The sequence below is a fragment of the Theobroma cacao genome, chromosome 6 (assembly GCF_000208745.1).
Source record: "Theobroma cacao cultivar B97-61/B2 chromosome 6, Criollo_cocoa_genome_V2, whole genome shotgun sequence".
Lineage (NCBI taxonomy): Eukaryota > Viridiplantae > Streptophyta > Magnoliopsida > Malvales > Malvaceae > Theobroma > Theobroma cacao.
Genome location: NC_030855.1, coordinates 6,409,710 through 6,418,463, shown reverse-complemented (window position 1 = coordinate 6,418,463; position 8,754 = coordinate 6,409,710). Strand labels below are relative to the sequence as shown.

The 8,754-nt window shown below is 34.6% G+C and overlaps 1 pseudogene; it reads left to right on the top strand.

Annotated features, from left to right (window-relative positions):
* Positions 1,273-8,313, top strand: LOC108662417 (annotated as a pseudogene).

Below are 8,754 nucleotides of genomic sequence, written 5' to 3'. Positions count from 1 at the left end.
AATTCTTCAACCATTGGAAAGTTAAGAGATATAGATACAACTTTCATGCGGAATACTTTACCCAGTTCTGCTTTGAAGATAGAGAAAATTGCCTTGGAAAATGACTAGATGTATTATGCCGGGAATGGAAATTTGTAAAGATTGATAATTGATTTTTTGAATTTCTGATTACACTTTTAAGCCCAATTAAACCCTAGGTCAACTTAAGAAACTTTAGGTTAAGTTTATTAGTATAAATAGGATAGTTTGAAGAACCTTAAGGAAAAAAACTTTTGGGAGATTCAAGAAGCTAGGAGTTGAGGCTGAAACTTGGAGATCAAGGCGGCAAATATTGTTTTGTTTTCTTCCTTGGCTTTTATTTTTCTTGTTACTCTCAATGGTTGAATTTATTATAATGTTATTTGTTTTTACAATCATGAGTAGCTAATTTTCTTTTTCTAGGATTACAATTGAACTCACATGTAATCTAAGTTTTTAATCTATTTCTTACTTATTTTCAATGGGATTTGAATTGTTTATTCCAATTTGTTCTTAATGATTTTAATTGCTTGATCACCAATTAAGTTGATTTAGGAACCGAAACAAACTTGGGAAAGAGAGTTCAGTGTAGACTAAAATTGGGATAGCATATGATCATATTAATTAATTTGCGTATAGGATAGGGATATACTTATAAGCCATATGTAGTCAGATTAGAGCCTGAACTTAACTAATCTGTTTTGACTTCAATTCACATAGGATATAGTGTTTTGGTTAACATAGATATTTTTATAAGATGAGTTAGGAGACCCTTATAAATAATTTAAGACTATAGGTTGACAATTCAACCCATTGAAATAAGTTAAGGAAGATAGGTAAGATTTAAATGAAGGGTGAGGGATATTGTAATCCTAGGCTTGTTTGATTTTATATTTTCTTAAGTTATTATTATTTTGATTTTTCTTGTTGGTTAAAATTTTAGTTAATTAGTTTTAGTTAATCAATTAGTTTGGAGTGTTTGGATAAGATTAATTTGTTCTAATTTTAGTACTTAGTAAAATTTTAGATCAATTCCTTGTGGGATCGATACTCAGCTTGCTTATATACTATCCATTCAATACGTATACTTGCGTAGTAGAATTTTAACTGACAAGTTTTTAGCGCCGTTGCCAAGGAATTGTTTCTAGAATTTTTATTAATACTAATGCCAAGCAATTTAGTCTTACTTCAAATTTTATTTTTTCCTGTTTTAATATTAGATTTTGTTTGTTTCTAGATATCTTTGGTCATTTTATGCAAAGAAGAAACAATTTGAATCTCGTTCCTTTTGATCTGGAGATAGAAAGAAGTTTCAGAAGACGTGAAAGGGAAAATTTACAAGTTGCAGCTTTAAATAACACAAGGGCTGAGGATAACAATAACAATGGTAACAATGCCATTAATTTAGGTCCCGAAGCAAATAGAGCACTGCGGGATTATGCTATTCCTCTTTTCCAAGGTTTGCACCAAAGCATTAGGAGACCTTTCATTAATGCAAATAATTTTGTAATAAAACCAGCTTACATTAAGATGATTCAGTCCAGTTTAGTGGGTTACCCAGTGATGATCCTTATTCTCATTTGATAAATTTCTTAGAGATTTACGATACCTTTAAATACAATGGAGTAACTGATGATGCTATTAGATTGAGATTGTTTCCGTTTTCCATGAGCGATAAAGCAAAAAGCTGGCTTAATTCATTGCCTAATGGGTCGATCACTACATGGGAGAATTTGGCTCAAAAATTTCTTGCAAAGTTCTTCTTGCCTGCAAAGACTGCAAAGATGAGGAATGATATCACTTCATTCACACAATTTGATGGTGAGTCCTTATATGAAGCTTGGGAGAGGTTTAAAGAACTACTGCGAAGATGTCCACATCATGGGATTCCTGATTGGTTGCAAGTTCAGACATTGTTCAATGGGTTGGTTGGGTCAATAAAAACCACAATTGATATTGTTGCTAGTGGGGCATTAATGAGTAAGAATGCTGCAGATGCTTATAATTTGTTGGAAAAGATGGCTTCAAATAATTATCAATGGCCTTAAAAAAGGTCGGGTCCGAGAAAAGCTGTTAGAGCATATGAAATTGAAGTACTTGGCAACTTAATTGCTCAAGTAGCCGCACAAGTAGCTGCACTGTCCAAGAAGTTTGACACACTGAGAGTTTATGCAGTTCAAAATTCACTTGTAGTTTGTGAGATGTGTGGAGATGGCCATTCAAATGATCAATGTCCATACAATTCTGAATCAATCCAGTTTGTGGGGAACTTCAATAGACAGTAAAATAACCCATACTCTAATACTTATAATCTTGGTTGGAGAAACCACCCCAACTTTTCATGGAACAACAATGTTAGGCCTTCCAATCCAAAACCCATCATACCTCTTAGTTTTCAAGAACAAGCTAGACCACAAATTCTTGAAAAGAAGTCCTAATTAGAAGAACTTCTCTTGCAATATATATCCAAGACTGATGCTTTAATTCAAAGTCAAGGAGCCTCCTTGAGAAATCTTGAGACCCAAGTGGGACAGCTTACAAATGCCATCAACAATAGACCTCAAGGTTCCTTACCCAATGACACACAAATCAATCCTAAAGGTAAGGAACAATGCCAAGCAATCACTTTAAGGAGTGGAAAAGAGATTGAAAGGGTGAATGAAAAAGCAATTAAACTTGAGAATTTAGACGTTGATAAGGAAGGAATGTGTGAGAAAGAGAGTGAAGTCGAACAGAAAGAAGATGTCAAGGCTGAAAATCAATGAACTTCTCAAGTCATCCATCCTCCACCACCATTTCCCCAAAGGCTCTAAAAGCAAAAGCTTGAAAAGCAATTTCAGAAGTTCCTCAATGTCTTCAAGAAATTACACATAAATATTCCTTTTGCTGAAGCTTTGGAACAAATGCCCAGTTATGTCAAGTTCTTAAAGGACATCCTCTCCAAAAAGAAAAAGCTAGATGGGTTTGAAATTGTCTCCTTTACGAAAGAGTGCAGTGCAATTTTTCAAAATAAACTGCCACCAAAACTCAAAGATCTAGGTAGTTTCATAATCCCTTTCACTATTGGTAATTTATTTTTTGCAAAATCTTTGAGTGATTTAGATGCAAGTATCAATTTAATGCCTTGGTCAATTTTTGAGAAACTTGGTTTGGGAAAATGCAAACCCACTTCTGTTACTTTACAACTAGCTGATCATTCTTATGTGTATCCAATGGGAATTATTGAAGATGTTTTTGTCAAGGTAGATAAATTTATTTTTCTAGTTGATTTTATAATTCTTGACATGGAAGAAGATAAGCAAATTCCAATCATCCTTGGGAGGCTATTCTTAGCAACTACTAGAGCTTTGATTGATGTTGAAAAAGGTAAGCTCACTTTGAGAGTTCAAGACCAACAAGTAACATTTAATATTTTCAAAGCTTTAAAACTGCCTGTAACATCTGAAGACTGATTTTCTGTGAGTGTGGTAAATAACTTTACGCATGATGTTTTCTTAGAAGAAAATCCCAATGATCCTCTTGAAGCATGTTTAGTTGCTAATTTTGACAAGGGTGATGATGAATTTATCGAATATTTAAATTTGTTAAATGCTCACTCCAGATTTAGAACTAATCATCAATTTGAGTCTTTAAATATTTCAGCTTCTTTGATGCCAGCTTCTAAGCCTTCCATTGAGGAACCACCTATTTTGGAACTCAAACCTTTGCCTGCACACTTGAGGTATGCTTTTCTTGGAAAATGTTCTACTCTTCCAGTTATTATTTCTACTACTCTTACTAACATGCAAGAGGAAAAGTTATTGAGAACACTTAGAGAATTCAAGAAAGTAATAGGGTGGACCATAGTTGATATTAAGGGAATTAGCCCTTCTGTTTGCATGCACAAAATTCTCTTTGAATAAAATCACAAAACCACAATTGAACAGCAAAGAAGATTGAATCCCATCACGAAAGAAGTGGCCAAGAAAGAAATCATCAAGTAGTTGGATGTTGGAATAATTTATCTTATCTCTAATAGCTCATGGGTAAGTCCAGTTCAATGTGTTCCTAAGAAAAGAGGAATGACTGTGGTGGCCAATGACAATAATGAGCTCATTCCAACAAAAACTGTGACTTGATGGAGAGTGTGCATGGACTACCGCAAGCTCAACAAAGCTATAAGGAAAGATCACTTCCCTCTTCCATTCATTGATCAAATGTTGGATCACTTGGCTGGTAAGGAATATTATAGTTTTCTATATGGTTATTTTGGTTATAACCAAATTGCTATTGCCCTTGAAGATCAAGAAAAAACTACATTTACATGTCCTTATGGCACTTTTGCTTTTAGAAGAATGCCATTTGGATTATGTAATGCACCTGCCACCTTTCAGAGATGTATGATGGCCATATTCATAGATATGGTGGAAAAATGTTTGGTGGTATTTATGGATGATTTTTCTTTCTTGGGAAATAATTTTGATGATTGTCTTTTAAATCTTGCTAGGGTACTCAAGAGATGTGAAGAAACAAATTTGGTGCTCAATTGGGAGAAATGTCACTTCATGGTGCGAGAAGGTATTGTTCTTGGGCACAAGATCTCTAGTAGAAGCATTAAGGTAGATAAAGCAAAAATTGAAGCAATTGAGAAATTACCACCTTCAATAAATGTCAAAGGTATTAGAAGTTTTCTTGGCCATGCTGGTTTTTATAGAACATTTATTAAAGACTTTTCAAAAATTTCTAAACCACTTTGTAATTTTTTGGAAAAAGATGTGCCATTTAAGTTTGATAATGAATGTCTTGTTGCTTTGATGAATTAAAGAAAATATTAATATTTGCACCCATCATAATTAGTCCCGATTGGACTCTTCTTTCTGAACTAATGTGTGATACGAGTGATTATGCAGTGGGAGCTGTTTTGGGACAACGGAAGGATAAAATCTTCCATTCCATCTATCATGCTAGGAAGACTTTGACTGAGGCCTAGAAAAATTATACAACCACAGAAAATAAGCTCTTGGCTGTAGTGTTTGCTTTTGACAAATTTCACTTCTATCTCGTGAGGGCAAAAGTGATAGTGTACATTGACCATTCAGCTATCAAATATTTGATTACCAAAAGGATGCTAAACCAAGATTTATAAGGTGGATTCTCTTGCTACAAAAGTTTGATCTAGAGATTCATGACAGAAAAGGAATAGAAGATCAAGTGACAGACCACCTCTCAAGATTGGAGATTGAAGATTAAGGTAAAGATTCAACTTTAATCAAGGAGACTTTTCCTGATGAACAAATCCTTCAAATTGGTAAGAAATCACTTCCTTGGTATGTTGATTTTGTGAATTATCTGGTAAGCAATATTATTCCCCCTGATTTAAATGTTCATCAGAAAAAGAAATTTTTGCATGATGTTAAATTTTATTTTTGGGATGATCCTTACTTGTTCAAGCAGTGTAAAGACCAGATCTTTAGAAAATGTATCCTAGAGGAAGAAATTCAAAGTGTGCTTCATCATTGCCATTCTTCGGATTACGGAGGACACTTTTGAGGCACAAGGACTGTAGCTAAAGTCCTCCAATCAGGTTTGTATTGGCCTACATTATTTAAGGATGTTCACAAATTTTTTTTTGCATTGTGACAAGTGCCAAACAGTGGGTAATATCTCAAGGCGACATGAGATGCCTCTCAACAACATCCTAGAGATAAAAATTTTTTATGTACGGGGTATTGACTTCATGGGTCCATTCATATCTTTATACAACAACAAATACATTTTGCTTGCTGTTGATTATATCTCCAAGTGGGTTGAAGCGACAGCCTTTCCTCATAATGATTCGAAGGAGGTGATGAATTTCATTAAGAAGAATATTTTCACTCGATTTGGCACTCTAAGGCCAATTATTAGTGATGAGGGGAGTCACTTTTGCAACAAGTTTTTTGATGCACTTTTGGCAAAATATAGAGTTAAACATAAGGTTGCAACTGCGTAGCATCTTTAAACTAGTGGCCAAACGGAAGTATCAAATAGAGAAATCAAGAGGATTTTGGAGAAAACAGTGTGTCCCACAAGAAAATATTGGGCAAAAAGATTGGATGATGCACTATGGGCATATCGGACTGCTTACAAGACCCCAATTTGTATGTCTCCATATAAGTTGATCTTTGGCAAAGCTTGTCACTTATCAGTGGAACTTGAACGTAATGCTTATTGGGCCGTGAAGAAGTTAAATTTTGATTTACAAGCAGGAAGTGAGCAAGGTTGTTACAATTAAAAGAACTTGATGAATTTCGCCTTTAAGCTTATGAGAATGCCAAACTTTACAAAGAGAAAACAAAGCAATGGCATGATAAGAATATAGTGGAAAGAAGCTTTGAGCTAGGACAATCAGTGTTGCTTTATAATTCTTGCTTGAAATTATTTTCAAGAAAGCTCAAATCAAGGTGGTCTGGTCCTTTCATTTTCAATGAAGTATTTCCACATGGAGCAATCGAAGTTAGAGGGACAGATGGTCAAAAATTTAAAGTCAATGGACAAAGATTGAAGCATTATTGGGAAGGCAAAATTTATCATCAAAATTCCTCAATTCACTTGCTTGACATGGCCGAGAATCCAAGTTAGTCCAACCGAAGACTATAAATGAAGCATTTCTTGAGAGGCAACCCAAGTTCCTCAACTTTATTTATTTTCATCGTTATTTTATTTCATACATTTTTGTGTATTTCTTTTCGTCTAATTTTTTTATATTTCTTTTAGGTAATTCTTTAAAAAAAATTCAAAAAAATAACAACTAAAAAAAAGAAAAAAAAGAAAAAAATTTCAAAAAAGAAAGTTAGAGCCGTGACCTTCAAATTGAGAGCTGCAGCCATGAAATATGCAAGCAATATGGTTGAAATAGAATGTTTCAATGTTGTGGCCTTCAAGGTGAGAGCCGCGACACTGAACAATGGAGTAAAAAAACTGAATGGTTGAGTGCCACGACACTCAACCCTCATAGCCACGATGCTTAAACCTGAAGCGTAATGCTTCGAACGTTACAGTTGAGCACAGCGACCCTCATTAAAAACCCTCTTATTTTTTTTCTTCTTATTCTTTCACTTTCTTCTTCTCCTGCCACCAAACACCTTCCCCCATTCCTCATTCCTTTTCAACTCTACTACCTTCTTCTTTCTTTTGCACTTAAAGTTTATGCATTTTATTTATGCTTGGATTTGTTTTCTATTTTCACTTAAAATCTTGCACTTATTGCACTCTCAAGGTAAGCACTCCTCCTTCCCTCCTTCAAATATTTAGTTTTCAATTATTTTGTATAGAGAGAGGATGACGATGGTGTTAATAGTAAATTTTATAATTTTTTTCACATTGAATGAGTCCATTGTGCATGTTTGTTAATGGGTTTTCCTACTTCCTCATGATTTATGCTTAGAGTGTAGACAATTTTTATGATTAATGCTTACTTCTTGTTCCCCATCTAATGGATTCATGGATTTTTTTTTTTAGTTGTTGTCAATATAATTGATAAATGCTTCGTTGATATGGGTAAATGATGGGTTTGTTTAATTTTTGATGTTTGGTTTAGCAAGTAGAAATAAATTCTGGAATTATTGGTGCAACACATGCTATATTTGATAATTTTGGATGAGTACATTGTCATAGAATTCTTTTTATTTTTTATTTTATAATTAGATTGTGGCATTGTGACAATTATGATTATGAGAAGGCTGTCTTAATGTTGTGAGGCATAGAGAATATACGTTGCATCTTAAGAAGTGAGATTGTTAATTGAAATCTTGAATTTATATTGTTGAATTGGACAGGAACTAATTAAATTCGTGCTTGTAGATCTTTCATATTTTCATGCTTGTTCATGCAATACTACTTGCATATTTTTCCTCTGGATTTGTTTTGATAATTAAATTTTTTTGTATAGGAATGGCACCAAAACGATCCAAACCAAGCTCCAGTGGTGTTTTTGATAGATCGAAGTTCATCTATGTAAAAGCCTCTACGCGATATCATACGTCCTTGATCAATAAAGTGCCAATTCCCGAATGAGGGACAGATATCCCCATTCTGTCTTACAAGGACATTCATGACATGTTTAGCGACAGATATTGGCAACGATTTAGTGACCAACTTGAAGCGGCAATGGTTCTTGTAGTTCGAGATTTTTATGCGAATGTGGTTGAGCATGTTGATGGTGTGGCGTTTGTTCATGGAAAACAAGTCCCACTTCACAGCCAAGCTATCAATGCATTTTTTGGCACCCCCAATATTGAAAACGATGAATATGGGCAGTACTTGGGCAATCATTAGGATTGCAATGAGATTATATCAACACTGTGTGTTGAGGGAGCTCAATGGAAAACATCGTATGGTGAGCCAGTGTCATTCAAATGAAGTGTCATGAAAAAGGAGCTGAAAGTTTGGTTACACCTTGTAGCAGCACAGTTACTCCCTTCCACTCGTATCAGTGATGTCACGAGGGATCGTGCAGTGCTTATTTATGCCATTGTCATGCAAAAATCCATTGATATTGGTAAGGTTATCTCTTATGACATCTTACATACGGGCCACACTAAATGAAATGGTATCGATTTTCCCTTCTTGATCACTACATTATGTGCGAGAGCTGGTATGCATTGGAGCGATAAAGAGGAGTTGCAGTAACCAAAACTTCCCATCACCATGGGCATTCTTAAGAGATTAAAGGAATCTGCATCAAGTGCTGGTAGTTCTTCCCAAGTTGCTCCTCTA